This window comes from Micrasema longulum, unplaced genomic scaffold (assembly GCF_059751315.1).
Source record: "Micrasema longulum isolate JH-2025_06_02 unplaced genomic scaffold, ASM5975131v1 h1tg001829l, whole genome shotgun sequence".
Taxonomy (NCBI): domain Eukaryota; kingdom Metazoa; phylum Arthropoda; class Insecta; order Trichoptera; family Brachycentridae; genus Micrasema; species Micrasema longulum.
Genome location: NW_028279003.1, coordinates 260295 through 281973, shown reverse-complemented (window position 1 = coordinate 281973; position 21679 = coordinate 260295). Strand labels below are relative to the sequence as shown.

General features: G+C 31.3%; 1 protein-coding gene across 1 annotated transcript in view; it reads right to left on the bottom strand.

Moving 5' to 3' along the window:
• Positions 1–21679, bottom strand: part of LOC148273808 (uncharacterized) — a 107613-nt gene that overhangs the window by 28290 nt on the left and 57644 nt on the right. The gene's annotated exons all lie outside the window — the stretch shown is intronic.

The following is a 21679-nucleotide window of genomic DNA, read 5'->3' as shown; positions in this document are numbered from 1 at the left end:
AATACCTTTACCATCGTAATTTTTTGCTTAATGGTTCTGGTTAATGGTTCTTAAGGTTGAATAATAAAATTGATATGTGTTGATGGTTCTTTAGGTTGAATAAATAAAATAAAATATTTGTTGTTCTTAAGGTCGATTAATTCAAATAAATATTTGTGGATGTTCTTAAGGTTGATTGATTAAAATAAATATTTGTTGATGGTTCTTAAGGTTGATCAATTAAAGTAAATATTTGTTGATGGTTCTTAAGGTTGAATAATTAAAAGATATTTTTTTATGGATTTTATGGTAAAATAATTAAAATAAATAAATGTTGAATATTCTTAAGGTTGAATAATTTAAACATATGAGGGTATTGTAAGCAAACTTAAAAATCTCCACCAAAAACAGAAAATTAGTCATTGATGCCACAATAAACTATACTTAAAAAACTACCTACTTAAATAATAGCGTAATTAAAAACACTAAATCTTGAAAAAACGGATTTAAATTATTCTATTTGACACCACAAACTAAGCATTTCTCGTTGAGTTAGTGAAGTATAATAATTGGAAATCTCACAATTATTTTTTCAAAGTTTTTCGGAAAAATATCATAAACAGCAATGGAGATTTCAAAGTTTGCTTCTAATACCCTCAAATATTTAGTGATGGTTATTGAGGTTGACCACAGTGGTAACAAAAATTGTATTTGGGGGGAAAAGAAAAGTGTTTTTTATGTCCAAGATGTTCATACGGATTTTTTACGCTCAGTAAAATGTCTGTGGATCATAAAAAAATATTTGTGTTGTATGGCTACAGATCTCATAATGAAATGTAGCGAATCAACTGATGGTTAGTCAGCATATTTTGTATGATTGGGCAACATATGTAAGGGTAATCATATGAGGGTGTCAATGTCTTCATTTACCATGGCAATAAAAAATGCGGAAAATCCAAAGGTTTTTAGAACAAAAATCAGTGCGCTTACTATTTAAATTTTTTTTATACAAATACTAGCGGACGCGACCAAAGTTGTCCTGCTTGAACGTTGGCAAAAGACTTTTCATTGATAAGTAGGTACCTAGGTACTTGTTTGTGATTAAATTCCAAAAGTAAAAATTGTAAATATTGAATTAAAGTAGGTACCTAGGTATTTGTTTATGGTTGAATTCCAAAACAGAAAGTAAATATATATTTTTTAAATATGGAATTCTTTTTGCAAACGTCAAACTCCGGTCTTCTAACCAACAGAGGGGTGTACTTATTTAAGAATACGATTTTTTTTAATGTATTGAATTTAATATTATTTTGGTGTTACCAAAAATCCAATAAAAAGAAATAAATGGGTAGAAATTATAAGGAGTTTAAGGAAAGAATCTGATTGAGCTCCTCAAAAAACAAATGCTGTTTGTAAACATTCAAAAACAAACTTTTTTATTTACAAAAAAACTAACTTCTTTCCATTTTTTGTAAATGCATTCTCCTTGAATGTAACCCTGGTAGATCGATGAAAAAAACATGTATGCTCCCAAATCATTTTTTACATATTCGATTGAAGATTTAAATATCTACGAACACGCACAGCGCAAAGATCTATATTTCTCTGAAAACCGAACGTAAATCGGTTAAGCCGTTTAGGAGGAGTACGGTGACATCACAAGTACAGAGGTATTATAAAGATAAATGTATCAAAAAAATAATAACGTATCTCTAATTCTATGAGGCCAAGAGCTTGGGGTACAACATAATAGAAAGTGGAAGCATGCATATTATTATTAAACAATACCAAAAATAAAAAATAAAAGTTATTACTCATGTAATACATATATATAAATAAATATCTGGACAATACGCTTAATATTACATAAATTAATGCAATATCTCGCTGCAGTCTCCTATAATAGTGTCTCTTTAGATAAATTCCAAACTTATCTTAACACTCTTTAGGCCACAAAAGAGAAATTTTTCTGAGCAAAAGCATAATAGGTTTCTTTATATTTAATAATAAAAATAACAAATAAAAACATAGTACAAAATAATATAAACGGTGTAAAATAAATTAAAATTATAATTTCGTTGGCACTTCTCACAAAAAAAAGGCTTTTTGAATTTAAGCTTTTTTATTTCCTATTTATTTCGCCATTTTTTTACACTTCGTTCTTATTTTACATCTTAATATTTATTTTTGTAGTTTTTTCTTCTTCTTCTTACTTGTTTCAAATTTTTAGACTATCTCTGTGAGTTGCATTTCTGATTTTTTTATTACATATTTTTAAAATATCTTATCAAGCATTTTTCCTCTTACTCCATTTCTTTCAAATATATTTCTAGTAACACAGTGAACATAAATAGTCAAAGAAAAAAAACATAAAATGAAACCAATAAAATATACCAAAAATATCAAAATTTAAACGGAAGATTAAGAAACATGTCGTCGCATTGGGGAAACAGGGTTCTATGTAGATTCATAATTGTTTTGAGACATGCAAGTTTTAAATGAAGATTTTACTTTAAATCGTATTTTTTATTAATATTGTCTAAATACACTTAATAGTAATTAAGTATTGATATAGTTTGTGTTTAAAATTTTAACGCAGATAGAACCGATATTTAAATTTCACTACAATAAAAGTAATAAATGTAAAAATCATATTTTGTTTGATAGAACCTTGTTTCTCTAATGCGACAATGTGTTAAACAATATATCTGGAAATGTTTATTCTACTCGATTTTAATACAATACTTGTACAAAGGTTTATTAAAAAATACCACAATGATATTTAGCAGATAATTCCATTATGATTGAAATGTCAACACTGAGCACTGGCCGATTCCTTTTAAAATGATAAATGCCAAAAACGGCCACTTCCAACTGCTGGTTAAAAATCATAGAATTGTTTTTGTCTGCATGGGCGACTCTATTACCCAGTGGCGTGTTATTACTTTAAGCTTTAAACTGTATTTCTTTAATTGTATGTTTTAAATCGTTCGCCTTATGAGCGCTAAAATTAATTTAAAAAAATAGCAATTTTTAAATATATTCTTAAAATAATAGTATTGAGTATTTAAAATTTATCGGAGTTTTTATATTAATGAACGGGAACAGTAAATATACACATAATATTCATATTATGTCTTTATTTATTTATTGATTTTCAGTGAAAAAAAAACCAAATAATACTGTTTTTGTTTATTATGAGCTTCCATTGAATTACCAGTTTATTATTTTTGTTTTCGAAATGCTCTTTAAATAGGGTGAATATTTGGAGAAATCAAATTGATCCCATGGGAAAAACCAAATTCGTCACAAAGCGCTGGGATCGTTTGTTTCCAATTTTCGTTTTGTTTCTAATTAAAAACAAATTGAAGCGACCACTAATCGAGACATGTTTACTATAGGTATTCTTCTCTCATTTTGCAAAATGGCGGGTGATAGATGTTGCGGCCTATATTGCTGGTCCCCGGGGACACATTCGTTTGTTCTAATGGCTGCCGCCAATCATATAGTCGATTTGCAATTTGAATTATGGCGCATGACTTATTACATCCAATCAACGTGGTAGGAAATATGTCATATTTATGGGCGGATGAGACGATGAGTTCATCTAATCATTAAAAGCAATTTATTTCCGTTTTATATGTTTAATGTTAACCCTTATACATTATTCCAAATAATAGCGTTAGAGCGGTTCTAAAAATACAGTTTTACGTTTTAAACATATACATTTTTTACATAAATAAATAGTGCATGAAAAGAACAAAATAAAAAAACGAAACCAAATTCCACACCAAAAAAGAGACAGCCTCTTATGCTTGGTGTGGGATGACATGATTACCAAAGCTCACCAAAATATTATTTGATAAGTAAAGAGTATCTTTATATATATAATTCCTCTGTACGTGTGATGTCACCCTACTCCTCCTAAACGGCTTAACCGATTTACGTGCGGTTTTCAGAGAAATATAGATCTTTGCGCTGTGCGTGTTCGTAGATATTTAAATCTTCAATCAAATATGTAGAAAAAAAGTTAGGAACATAAATGTTTTATTCATCGATCTACCAGGGTTGTATACGAGGAGAATGCATTTGCAAAAAAAATGGAAAGATGTTATTTTTTTGTGTATAAAAAAATATTGTTTTTGAATGTTTACAAACAGTGTTGGTTTTTTGTGGATCTCAATCAGATTCTTTCCTTACTGAATTTAAATTCCTTATAATTTCTACCCATTTATTTCTTTTTATTAGATTTTTGGTAACACTAAAATAATATTAAATTCAATAATTTAAAAAAAAAATCGTATTCCTACATTAGTATACCACTTTGTTGGTGAGACGACCGGAGTTTGACGTTTGCAAAAAGAATGCCATATTTGAAAAAATATTTATTTTATGTTTTGGAATTCAACTATAAACAAGTAACTACTTAAATTCAATATTTTTTTAATATCAACAATTTTTAGTTTTGGAATTTAATCACAAACAAGTACCTAGATGAAAAGTATTTTTTCAATATGATAGCAGGCAAGCCAACGTTCGGGCAGGACAACGTCTGTCGGGTCCGCTAGTATAATATAAAATCTATAATTATATATATGTACTAGCGGACCTGACAGACGTTGTCCTGTCCAAACGTTGGCTTGCCTGCTATTAGATGGTTCACCAAACATTTTTTTGATAATTGAATTTTCGATAAACTATGTACTAAGTGACATTTGAAATTGAGTTCAACATTTCAATATTTTCGTTTCGCGATTGTGTGATTGCTGTTGACCCAAGCAAAATTAAAGAAAAAGTGCAAATCACCAGCCAGGTATATAATTCTTCCCTATGTGTGATGAATTATTACTGTCAAAATATTGAATCAAAGTAGGTATAAATATAAAACACCGTCACGAATCTTAATGTCACAACCATCAATGCCAAACATTTCACGTTTTTCTTGTGACATATTTTTTTATAATTTCTTTTTTGATGTTATGTATGAAAACATATTTGCACAGTATCCGTACTGATTTTGATAATATAATTAATTATTCTAAATCTATTTCACATATTTTTATTGGTATTTGTAGTATTTTATTGTATGTAGGACTGATTTCCCCCAGCTAAAATCGACAAAACCAAGGGGACGTTGTCCCGTTTTTCCGTGACACCTTTTCCATTAAAAAAAATACAAAAATATCATTATTGTATATCGTACATCCGAAGACGGCATATAAAACTGGGCGCATTTCTAAGTTTTTGGATTATACTGGCTCTTATAAGAAACAATTTCTCAAAAAAGCAAAACGATAGAGACACGCTAATACTAAATATCTATGGCGTGTAAAAAAATACTACTCTAGTGCAATAATCCAGGGAAAATATACGAAAATACGTTTGTGTGAAGAAAATTAAGGCTCCGTTTCCTCTTAACTGTGCGATGTTCTTGTTTTTGTAAGAAATGTTTTTGTATTTCCTACAATTTTAAAGTTTCAATAAGTTAGTATCTAATTATAAATACGTATTTTGGTTTGCGTTTGATAAGCTAATAGGAATTATTCTAAATTTTCTTCAAACTTAATTATTATGTCTTCTATTTTGTCATTAATCTAATCACCGTTTTCTCCACGATCATTTATGCACAGAGATAACACCGTCAATTTAAAATCTTACCCTTTAAACTGATGTACACGTTAGTACCCCAATCTATTTGAATGTTCTGGTAAACCCTCGAGTGACACCCCCGGCTATTTTCAACGACTGTCCGTCAAAGGAATTCCTCACCCCTTACGCCGTTACTAGTATTAAAGTAAAACATTATGCAAATCTAGCAATAATTCAGTCTCAACTTATCGAGTCCCTTAAGATTAGGCGGATTTGACCGATGGCTATTTCGAGACCACAAATTACCCTTTGTCCCTTTTTGCCCGAAGCCGCTTTCGTCAAAATGGCGGACTGCATTTTCGTACGTACGTCTCGAGTTAATATCTTAATGACGGGTATCTTGCTTCTGTATTTATAGGTTATTTATTTTAAGAGGGGATTCTATAAGGAACAGTCATTGCGTCCTTATTTTGCTGTACAAATAAATAGGGGTTTTATTTCAAAACAGCTATAATTGTGCAAATCGAACAAAGAATACTGTACTATGTTTGAAGCAGCTAGAAAAAACTTGGAGAATAGCGTTAAGTAATAGAAGTAGCAGATTTTTTAATTATTATTATAAGTTGGATGAAAGTGCGGCATGCTTTTGTTATCAGCGGTTGACATTTGTCGAGTTGACACCACGAGTTGTTTCACCACGAATTCATCGAGAAGTCAACTCAATTCCTTATTTATTTTATTCGAGGCATGTAACTTATCGCGCAAATAGTGTAACTTTTACAGAATTTGCGTAGCGCCGCTATGGAAGAGAGCAAAATTCGTATTCTAATTACGCCTCGATAGCGAAACAACGCCGCTCTTTCAACCAATGTTTTAAAATGAAAAATAGAAACGTAGTTTTGTGATTAAAATGCCATACTTCAAATTATTCTAGCTATTCGCGTTTAAAATTTATAACGGTTTTAAGTATATTATATACCACCGAACATCCTGTAAAATGAAATATCTCAAGACGCAAGCGGGGGAGGGGCGGAAAGTTTTGAGAATTAAATTAGTACCACATCTAGAACACATGTGCAAAAAATCAGCTGGTTATGAAACATTTGATGTATGTATATGACTATTTTTGGTCTAATATTCTAGGGCTAAGAGGTCCTCGATTCGATTCATAGCAGGATGAACATGAAATATTGGTTTTAAATGTGGTTCTGCTCTGCAATACTTCATTGTTCCTGCACTGGCACCTGAAGCGTAAGACGACAGCTCATTTTCATTTGCATGTTACAACAAGGATTAATGTATGTAGCAATTGGAGTTCCAATAAAGGTGTCCTATCCACCACTGTAAATGATGAAGAATGATAGTAAATTCTGTAAAACGTTTGCTAAGCTGGAATTTAATACGCTTTAAAATAAACTAAAGCGGGTATTAAAATTACATTCAGAAACTAGTAGAAGCAGCCTTTTCTGGGTTGTTGTGTCATTTGAATAAATAGCAACTTTTCGTTGATGTTTTGTACCGAATTGAAGTACACAACATTTTGGCATTAAAACCCAAAAATATTAGATATCCATGGAATTCAATTTTCGTAGAATTAACCAAATGACGCCGTGTTATTGATTGTAAAAAAAACTAAACGATAATAAATGCTGTACCTTTTGTTATAACCGGCTGGTGCTCATTCATAAAGTAAAGAACGTTTAAGTTCAACAATGTTTTGAGTATGTCTAAATGCTTGCAGACTGGCTGGATTTTCTCCCAAAGGAGTTGTTCATATTTAAATTTGTTGCAACAGAGAGAATCTCACCCACATGATAAAGGTTCCAACTCTTTTACTCCACAAACGTCAACAGGTGGAAGAGTTGAGGAAATGTGGATGTTCAAACATAAGCAGAATAGTGCAATGTTACACAGTGTGTTAAATGGCTACTTTGAACAGCCAATGTCAGGTCATAAACCCTGTAAATGCCTAGACTCCTATATTCTCTTCTCAAAAATGTTTTCCCTCTCTGTTGCAACTGATTTAAATTTTTGAGTTTGCTGTTTACCATGCTGATGTGCCATATATTTATTTATAATAAATATAATTATGTTTTTGAACCAATATTTTATTTGTGGTGATAAAATCGTATGACTTTGTCAACTAATTTCTCGTCATAGCTCAACACAGGACTTTTAGTTCCACGGAGTTGAGACTTATGTCTCAAAAATGTGGAATAAACTACTGATAAGGAAATAAAAAAATAAAGTTATACTGTTGAAATCCAAAGTTTTAACAACGACTTGCGTTTTCAAAAATAAAATAATACATAGCAGTTTTTAAAACAGAAAAAGTATTTTCTCTCATTCTCTTTTGATATTAAACTACCGAACATTCATAAACATAACAGTATCGAAAGGTGAAGATTGAGGTTAGGTGTAGTCATTAAAGTGACAGCCAGTATATTATGATGATCATTTTTGATATAAATAAAAACCTAGTTATAATACACACAATATATGAAATAGTAATAATGTTCTTACCTGGAAGCTTTTACACTACGAAGTTCAGCACTGATGTAGTTACAGTTCGATGTGAAATGTCTAGTCATTGTGAAAAAGTCAATGCGTTCTAAATTATTAAACTGACCTTGTGTAAATCCACTATCAACCATTATTAATATTAGTAGTTATAAAACAGGTTAAAATCTTGAAATAGATCACCGGGTAGCACTTGACTATGAGTTTTACTAAAAGTTATTGTAAATTGAAACGTTTCGTTTTGTTTACAACACGCGACCAAAACACTAATGGCGGACGGGAAGTGTCGAGAAGAGGGGATAATAACGCCATAAACAATGATACCAATGTCAAAAAAAATAACTACGTGGTGTGACGTATTTTTAGTACCAACCAAATAATATAGCGTTTCAATTAGCTTTGATTTTATAAATAAAAATTATGAATGAATATATCAATTTCTAGAGTTTTGATGAGGTGAAAATGATTTCAATAATGAATCTCTAAATGATTAGTATAATATTTTGTAAATTCATCGTTCGTGATTATACCCTATTGAGTTCCAAAGTTTTAACAACGACTTGCGTTTTCAATTTATTTTGATATTCCACTACTATTTACGTTAATTTAATTGATTTAAATAATGAAGCATGCATGCCCTTTGAGTTTAGAGAAAGTAATTACCTACTGTATAATATTATCTCAAGACATATGCTTTGTTCAAAAGCTTATCTTGCATCTTCTAACGACCTGTTAGAATAATAAACCGATCTGACCCGTCAAAGTGTGTCCAGCTACTTGGGGTTTATTTTGCCCGGCCGGTTCAGAGGGGAGTCGGTAACATGACATAAGATTGAGGTGTTAAAATATTGTAATCTAAACAAAACGATGATCAAAATAAAACAGGCACAATGTTAATTCATTTAACATACAGCAACAGAAACGGAGAACATTTTAGAGATCGAAATATAGAATTTATCATATAAATAAAACACGAGTGATACTTTAATCCACAAATTTGGAATATCCAGTGACCGGTTTCATCGCTTTCGCGACATCTTCGAGACTGGTATCTTTATTAAAGCGTTAAATGTATTTATACAAAACAGAGGTAAGGATAGATAATTCAAAGTTATATGTAAGTAAATTCAATAAAGTTATTTTTATCTTAAGGATCATTATCAACAAATTTTCTTTGGGTTAACTAATGAATTGATATAATGCTATTTTAATGAGTTTAAGTATTTTATTTTATTTTTGGTGTCCCATCCTTCGTGAGTGTGGTTTTGTAAATAATGATTTCTGAAAAACAAAGGGTAATAAGTCATTAGTAAAATTATATTACAATGGGTTTACAGTCGGCAAATTTCCAGAAATCATTATTTACAAAACCACACTCACGAAGGATGGGACACCAAAAATAAAATAAAACACTTAAACTCATTAAAATAGCATTATATCAATTCATTAGTTGACCCAAAGAAAATTTGTTGATAATGATCCTTAAGGTAAAAATAACTTTATTGAATTTACTTACATATAACTTTGAATTATCTATCCATACCTCTGTTCTGTATAAATACATTTAACTCTTTAATAAAGATACCAGTCTCGAAGATGTCGCAAAAGCGATGAAACCGGTCACTGGATATTTCAAATTTGTGGATTAAAGTATCACTCGTGTTTTATTTATACAATAAATTACAATAAACTTCCATCAAGAATTTTCACTTACAAACTTAAATGATTTCGAAATTTAGAAGTCTAGGCATCCACAGGGCTTGTGACCTGAAATTAGCTGGTTTCAATGCCCACTTTACACACTGTGTAATATTCACACTCTATATTCCTTCAATTCTTCCATCTGTTGATGTTTGTGAAGTCAAATAGCTGTAAACTTGACATTCATCTGATTGAATTATTTCATCCACATTCTAGGCAACGCCTGAAAATATCCTTATTAGATTTGATATTTACGTAAGTTTCACGTAATTATTATTTAATAATATTTCTCCACAAAATTATCAATTTTTTGTTAAACGACAATCTTGTGTTTCCATAATGTTTTGAAGTTAAACTCAAGTAGATTTCTTTTTGTCAACATATTTGTTTGTATTGTGTTCCTAATTTGAGATATCTGGGCGACCCTTATATGAAATACTGTTTGAGAGGCTTTCAAAAGAAAAGGGACATTTTGAAGAAAGGCTCAAAATCAAAGGCAAGAAGTGAACCCAGTGCAAAGCCTGCCGCCATTGGTGATATGCAATTTTTATTCGAAATATCGATTTCATATGTGATCACTGCATGCAAAATTTAAAAAATCTGAGTATTTCGTATTAGGAGCACTTTTATGAAAATATATTTTTTTCTATTGTTTTAGTTTTTGTTTAAAATGATGACATTTATGATATTTTAAAATACATTTTGATGACATTTTGTCTAATAAATGTTTAATACTCAATAAACAATTTGATTAAAATTATTATTATTTAAAAAAAAATAAAAAAATATTTACGTTCTTATGATTTACCAAAATATTTAATTTTGAGGGTCATTTTCAACAAGTTGTAAATAACTCACTACTAGAAAATGGAATCGAGTTGGGGAAGAGTGGGATTAGAACCACGGACCTTCGGTTCGTGATCCCGCGACATTATATAATATTTATTTATTTATTAATATTTTATTCCTCTAATCTATTCCATATTCTGTTCATCTCTTCTATATTTGTACAAAAATTTAAATTATCGACATTTGATTAAACATAGGTATTTAGAAAATAAAATTGTACGGATATTCTATTTTTAAAACAAGAAATTTGATTTTACATCATAGATAAAATAAGATAAACTGTTTACTTCCTATTGTTATACGGGGCCCGATCCGGAATGTGCGTCACTACCATGGTCAGTTAAAAACAAATCTGAATCTACAAATGGAAGAAGATATGCAAACGTTTGCTGCAAACTTATCCCAGTGATTGAGGAAATAGACCACCGGATCACAATGATTGCGACGTTGTTAATTGTGTAATAATTATATCTTTCTGCTATCAGTTTGAACAAAAAATTCATTTGACATTTTGTACTGAGAAATTAAATAAACATTTCATTATATACAGTTTCATTTTTGTCTGGACTCCCCCCTCAAAGGAAAATTTTCCTAACCAATCTCGCCCATTGACCACTAGAACTTAATTTAGGTTTTGGACATAAAATACCATGCTGTCCACTTTAATCAAATCAAGCGAATACTCTCCGAGTGTTAAATGGCCACTCTCATAGATGGCTCTCGGTGATTAAAGCCTTTCACATAAAATGGCTGACGGTGGATCGTATTCAAATGAGATTGTGCATTTGTGATTATTTGGATGCATGTACAGTTGATGGTAATTAAATGATAAAGCGTAAACCACTTAAAAGATGGCGGAACACTGCACTTTACAAATATTCTAGGAGTAAAAAGTACTAATAATTTTTTGGACTTTTCAGAGTAAAAAAATAAATTTTTGATATAAAAATTATATTTAACAATGTTTGATTATGTCCAAATGCTTGCAGCTCTTTTACTTCACAAAAGTCAACAGATGGAAGAGTTGAGGAAATGTGGATGTTCAAACATGGGCAGAATGGTGAATATCACACAGTGTGTAAAGTGGCCACTTAAACCAGCCAATGACAGGTCATAAGCCCTGTAGATGCCTAGACTTCCATATTTCCTTCTCAAAAATGTTTTCCCTTTCTGTTGAAATTAATTTCAATAAAATTATATTGTTTGAAGTTTGGATACATATTTAGAAAAGTAAATATTTTAACTCCGAACGAATAAAATATGAATGAATTTTTATCAAAATGGATTGAAAATCTAGTTTGGTAAGAAGATTAAATCCTGAAACTATTTTATTAGGGTCGTCAAACTAGTACATATGGCGAAAATGAACGGCAACGTGAGACGTGGACGACCAAGGAAGACGTGGCATGATCAGATAAACGAAAATCTTAAGTCTGGTCATGTCAAAAGCAGACAGAACCGAAGGGCATGTATGACAAGATGTATGAATGTGGAAGAAGCTAGGAATGTATGCCAGGATAGACGTGTGTGGCGGTCCATTCTCTCTGCCTACTCCTACGGAGAAATGGCGTGATGGTAGTAGTAGTCGTCAAACTAGTAAAACCAGCGAAAACACAAAAATTAAATGTAATTTTTTTCGAGCCTGGGTGTTCTGTGTTTTAATTATCTAATGTAATTTATCCTCCTGGCCTGTTGTGGTCCAAAATACAAACCGTTTACAAAGTTTCATAATTTTTTTATATGCTATTTTTTCTCCACGTAGAATGAATGAAATTCTATCCGCCGCGCCGTGTACGTAACAAAAAATTAGGTTTTCGTTAATTTAATAACACGATAGCATTTTCTATATTTCTAGGGTTCATTTTTATCACGAATTAATAGTATTATTTCCACATAAAACTAACTGCAAATTCAGTGGACAATTTATTAATAAAGTCTTGTAATAAAAAACAAATGTATTTTATAAGAACGGGCTTTGTTTACTAAACCAATTTAAAAGATACTTTTTTCACCTCTGCTCAAAATATAACTATAGCACACGGAATCTACAGATCGTCTCCTGGGGCTCATGTTCTCTGTCGGCTGCCAACTGCAGTACGTCTTCCAGCTCAATATTGTGGTACACATTAACCGTACTAAGCTATTCTTAGGTAAAATACATCGTAACTATTTTTTTCTTAAGGGTTATAAGACAGTTTTCCACCATAAAACATGAGTAATTCGTAATTCTGTACCCGCATATTACACCCGGAGAAAGAATGAGGGCAGTTGATCATCATTTCATCGGTCATTCCATCTGCACGACTTCACATAATCTCTTGGCATCGAATTAATTCGCAAACTCTCCCCCCACTCCTGCTACTTTTCCTACACCCTCTAGAATCTAGAGAGGGTTCTGTATGTAGTCCGTGTATGTACACTGTATACGACAGTTTCTTCGAGTAATTCGATGTTACTAAAAAATCCTAATTACTGCTGGCAGGGTAGGGGGTGGGAGGGGAGGCAAAGGGGTATCTAATATGTAAAGACGTTTAGCTCGGTTATGAATAATTATTTCATTTGTTGAGAATGGTTAATTGGCTATGTCGTTTGTGATGAAAGATTTGTACTATACCAGCGCTGGTATTCCGAATGGATTTACAGCGCGCTATAACGCGTATTTAGTACGTAAAATCGCGCTATACAGCACTATAAGTGCGTTTGGAATACCAGCCTAGGTGTATGCATAAGTTTTGGCCGGTATTTAAGCTATACACTTGTGGAGCAGTTGATTCAATATTGGTATGGGCGAATGAGACAATCCATTTTACTTCTACCTAGCTCCACTATCCATTTTTTTATAGCCCCTTTAAACATTTTCTCGTTACTAATTGTTTTAATAGATAGTGTAAGTAGGTTATAGATTTTAATTGAATATGGTTAAAGTATTTGGATTTATATGTCTTCCCGTGTTCAGGTAGAATGAAGAATACAGTTGTGTATGTGAAATAGAACCAGAACCCTAGACGAAAAGTTTTTGACTTGTTTACTACCCTTTTCGAGGTTCTCAGTTCGATTCTTTGCAAAGTCGTCATGAAATATGTATTTAAACCGGTGATTTTTACTGCGATATACTATTCCGGACTAGATCTTAAGCGTAAGACTGAATATCTTGCCTCCATGTATAAAATGATCAAGATATAAACAGTAATTGGATCAATGTCAATGTAGTGCCTTATAGAGAAACGATGAAAATGATGATTTGTTGAATCTAAATATGAAATTAAAATTAATTCATAAGTTATGTGTTGATATTATATTCGTCCTTCATAAATTAATATCAGAGTACAAAACTTTTTATGTATGAATGTGTCCAATACGCCATGAATGGAAGCGAAGTTATTTGGTGTGTATTTTTATTTGCAAGCCTCCCTTACCCCAATTGTAGTTCTGGGTGCCATAAACATCGCCGCTCCCGCCATTTCCACCTCATAAGTAATTTATGGCAACACTGGACCACGTGTCACGTGATCTTGGAAAGCGCGGGAAAAAGGCAGTGGCAGTGGTTAAAAATAAAATGTCATTTATTTGAATTGTTTTAGAATGCTTGGATGCAATGCAACAAAATTAAGCTCCTTAGGTCGGGTTTACATGAATGAGTAACGGCGCATACATTCAACGTACATTTCTTCACATATTTGAAAACGTTTAAAAACCGTGGGTCTTCTTAACGGTTTCACCCAAAGAAAATTTTTTTTTGTCAATAAACGAGTTACTGTTTCAAAATTTTGAATTTCATATAGCGCGATTTTAATTGAATTCATCTCTACTATTTTTACTGTGAGTTTGGCAAATTACATAAGAGCCTTTGTCTGATATTGCTATTTATCCACATAATCATAATAATATTTGGCTGATTTGTGTAGGGCTGTTTTTGTGAAAAATCACTTCACGGCCGCTTTACAATTGTATACTTAAACTTCCATTCTAACTAAACTTAACTGAAATATTTTATTTTCTGATTTAAAATAGATGGTATGATAAACTAAAAATGTGAGATTTCAGTTGGAATCTGAACTGACTGGAACTGTCGATGATTCTTAAGTTTGAAGGCAATTAGTTCCAGGTAGAGGGGCCAGTAACGGCGAAAGCACGATCTCCGAATCAAGTGTTTGAGGAGCACTGGATTTCAACGAGTATTCCTATAATTAATGATTATGTTAAAATTATAAATAAACTTATCAATGAAACTTCTTGGTTTAGTTTTACTTTTTATTATTTTGACCAACGAGCGCTTTCGCCTAAGTAGGCATCTTCAAGACTGTTTACAACATTTACAGTTTTTATACTATTCCTTACATATTTTGGACATAAGATCAAATAAGTATTTTAACAGGGGACAGAAATATAAATATTTACAACTGGTTTGCTGAACAGTTCATTTTTGGGAGTTTTTGGACCGAAATTGGGATTAAGCTTTTATTATTTAAAAGGTGGGAAAAGAACACATGGCGAAATACAACAATACTTTTTTGGCCTTATCTCCAAAATATGTTAAGAATAGTATAAAAACTTTAAATGTTGTAAACAATTCACCAGTCTTGAAGATGCCTTCTTAGGTGAAAGCGCTCGTTGGTCAAAATAATAAAAAGTAAAACTAAACCAAGACATTTCATTGATAAGTTTATTTATGATTTTATCATAATCATTAACTATGGAGTTTTATCAAGAAATATCAACAAAAAACATCAAGTTTTCCTCTGCCTGAATCGAATACTGACCTAAGAGTAGATTTTCTTTGACATGCATTTTCCCTAAAGCAAAGGTTCTATTGATATTTTAGAGGGATTTCATAAAGGGATTAGGATACTGTCCAGCAAAGCTTGTATTTTATTATCTCTGGGCTTTTCAACCAGTTTTAACATGTGAGTTTTTTTTTACTCACGTAATAAGCCTCATGTAGGCTCATTAAGTGAGTCATGGTCATGTACCATTATTATTGAAAACACGAATGGTTGCAAAAACTTTATTCACTTGTATCACAATAGCCTATGTCCATTAGGTACATTAATTTAAAAAATTTAATGACATCAAATTGGATTATTAAAAACTTAACTCCTAGGCACATCATACAAGTCACCATAAAGTCTCACAATCATGCATGTAGCACTCCTCATTTTAAGGTTTCTACCACATACATTTAATCAAGTTAAAGTGAAAGGATCGTTAGTAGGTAAGTACTTCGTTTGACAATTTCAACACTAAAAATTATCAGCACTATTTCCCTTTGATGGGAAAGAACGGCATAAAATATTAGTTCAGTTCATACCCAGAGACATTTGCTCCCTGGGTGGTATTCTGGATCTTCTCTACCCCCTAGAGAATGCTTAATTTGAAGATTGTAAGTTTTTTATTTGTTTCATATAATGGCCACACTAATGATTAAACGTCATAAAAATACGAACATGTGCAACTCAATACGAAAATTTTATTTCAACCATTATTCCCACCTTAAGCATTACCTAAAACACTTAATTAGGTTGAATTTACCAAATCGAATTCGTTTTTTTCCATTTTTGAAGCAGTTTTATACACCATTATCTTCTTCAAATGAATCACTCTCTAGGGGATATAGAAGATCCAGAATACCACCCCTGGACAAAATATAAAATGATTTTTTAATTTACGAACCATTTCGCACATTCTCGTAAAGGCGCATACATTGAGTATGGAACCGTTCACACGTCGTTTGTACTGCAAAAAATGTACACAGCTAAATGCTTGTAATCGGCTCTATACTTTTAAGTATGCGCCACTACTAATTCGATAAGATTTATCCCGCAAAAAAGTGTGCAGTACAATACCATATAAACCCGACCTGAGGAGTTTAATTTTGTTGCATTGGGCCAAAGTATTCTAAAACAATTCAAATAAATAAAATCTTATTTCAAAAATAAGTTTTTTCACTACACGGCACTGTGAAAAAATATTATGATAACACATGTCATCGACTGTAATCGGGAGATTCTCGTGTCCCGTGCAGCGTGTAAAATCATACTGTTGAGAAAACTGCACGAAAGGACTTTTATTCGTTTTCCTTTTGCCACATCTCCTGATGCCGCAATGTCCCGACTAAATCACCACTTAGCCCATAGCATAATCTACCATGAGCAATAAGTCCTTCCTAGAAATATGGTTCTGAGAAGATTTGTTATACGCCAAAACGCTCAAGAGATGCTCTCGTTATGGCTGCCGGGAAAAAGAAGTGCAATTGAAATTACCAGACGTGTCCTAAGATAGCAGAATAAGGTTTTTTTTAGTATTTAATGTTTTTCTATGTTTATATACAAATATAGAAATACATTTATAAATGGTAAAATATTCATTTTAAGAGGATTTAGGTATAAAAAAACAATCTAAAAAGAAAAACATTCAGTTACCAATTATGCGCCTACATATTTTTTATTAATTAAATTTTGGAAATCCTCATTACCACGTTGTTTTTTACTATATTTTTAAATATGTTTTTTGCTATGCACTTTTTTTACTATGTTTTTTCTCAATTTTACGACGTTTTTTTCTGATTTTTGCCATGCTTTTTGCTATTTTTTCACCTTGTTTACTACTATTATTTATTTTTTCTATGAATTGATTACTGTTTTTATATTTTGATTGCCTTAGAACGGGGTAAATAATCTTAGTTAGACAGTCAAAGCAACTTTGTATAAATGTATAATTTTATAAATATGGTATGATGATAAATAAATAAATTAATTAAATGTATTTTCTTAAGATGACGGGAGAAGAATTCGTGCTGCATTTTGAAGCCATTTTATTTACGGTTTATTTTACATGCTACGAGCAATTTATTTCAAGGAATAAAATAAGTAAAAAAGTAAGCAAATAAATTTTTAAAATAAATTAAAAAAATCATTGACGTGATTCCGTTAAATATTAAGAGGCTTTTATTTATTTTTAAAAATAAATTTACGTATCGCTTTTTTAAAATGAATCAAATAATTTATTTCAAGGTAAAGCGTTTTTTAAATTAAAAAAAAAAAACTTTAATTAAAAAAAAACGTGTTTTATAATTATGAAAAAAATTATTTATATCAAAGCTCTATAAGGTCTTTTTAAAAAGTTTTAAAGAAAAACTAAAATTACCGTACATGTGATTTTTCGAGTGCCAAAAGAAAATTTTTAAAATAATTTTTCAACGATTTATTTTTGTATGGATATCACCTATAAACAAAACGAAATAATTATTTCTATTATAAGAAAAAGGTACAAAAAAGTTTGGAAGCAAAAAATAATGTAACTGCGATTATCTTCGCCGCACTTCATGGTGCAGAGGACACTCTTTAGATACTTAAAATACTGCAGCGTACAAACATCATTTTAGGTTTATCATGTCGACCATATTGAGAATTGCACCCGAGATCTTTTGCATGGTAGGGCTAACGCACTGACCACTGAACCACTGGGCGAATAAATAATTGAATTGAAATTACTAGATCATTATTTCCTTCAGATGGCAGAAGAAGGTTTTATTTATTTTTTCTATTATTGCAAATCTTTGAATGAAAAAATGATGATAATCTAAAAATGGTAATGGATTTTCAAAACTAGATTATTCAAATAATGAATTAACGGTTTTTGTTAAAATTTGTATATTTGAAATTTGGTCGTGAGAAAGAATAACAAATTAAACATAAGTCCTGCATATAATAAGTCAAACAAACAGTAAAGTATAATTAAAAATTACGGTTTATAAAATTGAAAATAAATAAATTTACATGATTTTGGTAAAAAAAAAGTTTTTTTTAGTATGAGCAAAACTAATAGGAAGATTCTTCGTATATAAAACCGTTTTCGAGTATGTGAAGAAAGTGCTTTCACTGTGAAAAATTCTTTAAGAAGAAACGCGGACTGACTTTTCTCCATACAAACGTATTCCCGTATTTTCTCCCTGGGTACTAGAGTATTTTTTTTACACATTATAGATATTTATCATAGGTTGATTGTTGTTTGATTATTGTTTATTATTTTGATTTCTTGATAAATTGTTTCTTACGGAAGTTACGATCATAACAAAAAAGGAAAGGTACCGACCGACAGAAAAAATCATTTTGATAATTATTCTAAAATAAAAAAAAATCACTTCATTTTCGGGGTGTCATATCGTCATATCGGGGGGTCATATATCGAGGAAGCATCTGCGAGAGTGACAGAAAAACAATAATATATAATATAAATAACTATTCATCAAATTTATCTGACACATCGTCCTAAGTCAAATCTCCTCCGTGGTGTAGTAGTTAAAAGGATTGACTAAAGCTCGGAATGTTCAGAGTTCGATTCCCGGCAAAAATTAAATGCAAAAATTAAATGTTTATGTTCTCAATCTTCTGTGTTCTGTGCTCTAATTCACCACTGCAATTGGGCCTTCTAGCCTGTTCTGGTGCAAAAAAATACACCAAAGCACGGAAGAATTTAAGATACCCATGCATGGATTTTTAAATAGTGCATGTTAACATTGTGGACAAAAGTGGCTTCAGATTAATTCCATAGGTTTATAATTAGTTTTTATTACATTTAACAAAAGTAAAAACACTGATACCATGGTATGTTGTCTAAGAACTTCCACATTCTATTCTTGAAAATATTCATCTTCGTTGAGATATCCCTCAACACACATTATCTTTGTAAGCAGTGTCACATTCAACCTATTAGCAAATGCATTTAATTTGTCCACAAGTCTCGGAGAGAATTTATTATGAGAGGGTGGCGAGCCACCCCCGCCTATCAACGGTTTACGATGACAATAGTACGCCGAACCATTTGATAGGGTTGGTTGATTAAAGTCTGTATCAACGCATGATTTGTGACGTCACATGCAAAACGATTAGGTCCGAATTGAGATTAATATGGAAGCTGCAGAAATTCCAATCCACTCCGCTCGTAAAAAGAGGGAATATTAAATTGCGGTCCGATAAATGTCCGCATATTATTGGTGGATTTATTACGCGAGCACAGGTATTTATGAATCTATGTCGCGTGGACAGTAATATGTTCTGAGCGCAAAAATTTAGGAGAGAATGAAACGTGTTTCTGGCAGGAAGAGGCCTGAATCGATTCAAATTAAGGTAGACATTTTTATTTATGATTGTCAGTTGTCGGTATGGTCAACTCGAATTTACTTTTCTAAAATTTCATTAGTTATATGAACTCAAGTACACTTTTAAATAATATGTGTTATATAGCAATAAAAATGTTTTAATGTTTATGAAGTCATTAGACATTCGCATTAAAAAACCTAGCATTTTGTATGCCTTGTTAATAATTCCATTAATGTGAATATCGAACACATGCTTGGATTCTAAAACTATTCCTAAATCTCTGATAACGTTCTTCCTTCAAACCATTTCATTCATTAGAGTATACTGAAAATTTAAAGGGTGTTTACGCGAAAAAGATATACAAGTGCATTTATTAATGTTAAGGGTAAGATGGTTGATGCGGCAATAATCTGAGAGTTGGCTCAAATCAGATTGTAGAAGGTTGCAGTCCTCAATTGAATTTATTTTTATAAATATTTTACTTTCATCAGCAAAGAGTACAGATTTGGCATGATGGAAGCATTCCTGAATGTTGTTAATAAATATATTAAAAATAAAGGGTTCTAGAATTGATCCTTGTGGTACGCCAGATGTAAAAGAAAAACAGTTGGATTTATATCCAGAAATTACTACAGCTTGTGATCTGTTATCAATATAAGAACATATCCATCGATACAAATCACCGCTGATGCCAATTAGTTTAATTTTTAATAGTAAAGTTTTATCACCAACTTTATCGAAGGCTTTACTAAAGTTATGAATACCAATGCCAGAAAAACTGTTTGTCTTTTGCGGCAAACTATTTGTTGAGCCATTTTCCAACTTACTCGAAATCGCCGAAGTGCTGTTCTGCGAGCGCGTGCCCCATTGATGCGTAGAGGTGATAGTCAGATGACGCCAGGTTAGGGGAGTATTTTAAATGATGATTTTCGGTTGTCGGTATGGTCAACTCGAATTTACTTTTCAAAAATTTCATTGGTTATTTGAACTCAAGTACACTTTTAAATAATTTCATTATTTATGTGCACTCGAATTTACCTTCCAAAAAATCATTATTTATACGAATTAAAGTTCTGAAACAAATAAGTATTGAATTTTTTGTATTCGAGGTGACAATACCAACAAATATCAGTAAATCTCATTTCTTATATTCTTATTTTTTATAAAATCAGGGGCTTCAGCTTCTGCAATGCGTCAAACAGTCAAACAGTCAAATCTCTTGATCATACGTTAAATCTTTTATTTAACTTCTGTTATGCAAAATCGACTAATTACCTAAACATTCAGTGTTTTCTTAGGCTTATTTGTATGAAAATATGTTTTCAAACAATCAAACTGTTCTTTTGTATCAATCAAACTGTTTTCATACAAACAAAAATCTACATAATGTAAAAAAAATAAGATAAAATTTTGCATGTTGTGAAAAATCGACAAATTATCCGTTTGCGTGTGTGTCATCAAATCGTTCGTTTGCATTTGTTATACAAACCAAATCGTTGAATCATGACGAAAAGATTCGCCGTTCTTGAAATTTTGAACAGTGAAGTAAAATATTTTTGATGTTTTTAAAATACTGAATCTTAAGTTCATGAACTGCTTTCAGATGCATGTGACATGTAACCTTTATTACTTATAATATGTAAAGAAGGTGGTGTAAGTTGTGTAAGTTCTGAATTTACTACAATTATAACAATTACTTAGTGTAGATGTTGACTTTTGCAGAGACCACGAGTATTATAGAATAAATATTCCCAGTCAAGTGTAAGAAGATTATTCAAAACATGATATTTTTATTAATATCACACTGATTACATTAAATCTGCTATTTATTAATTTTTATAAGATCAACTTTTGTTTTTATGCCTCAATGTCCAGAATGTGTAGATTTGTCAATTTATCCCACGACTTAGAATTCTTTGGGATAGATCTTCCGGCTTTTCGTA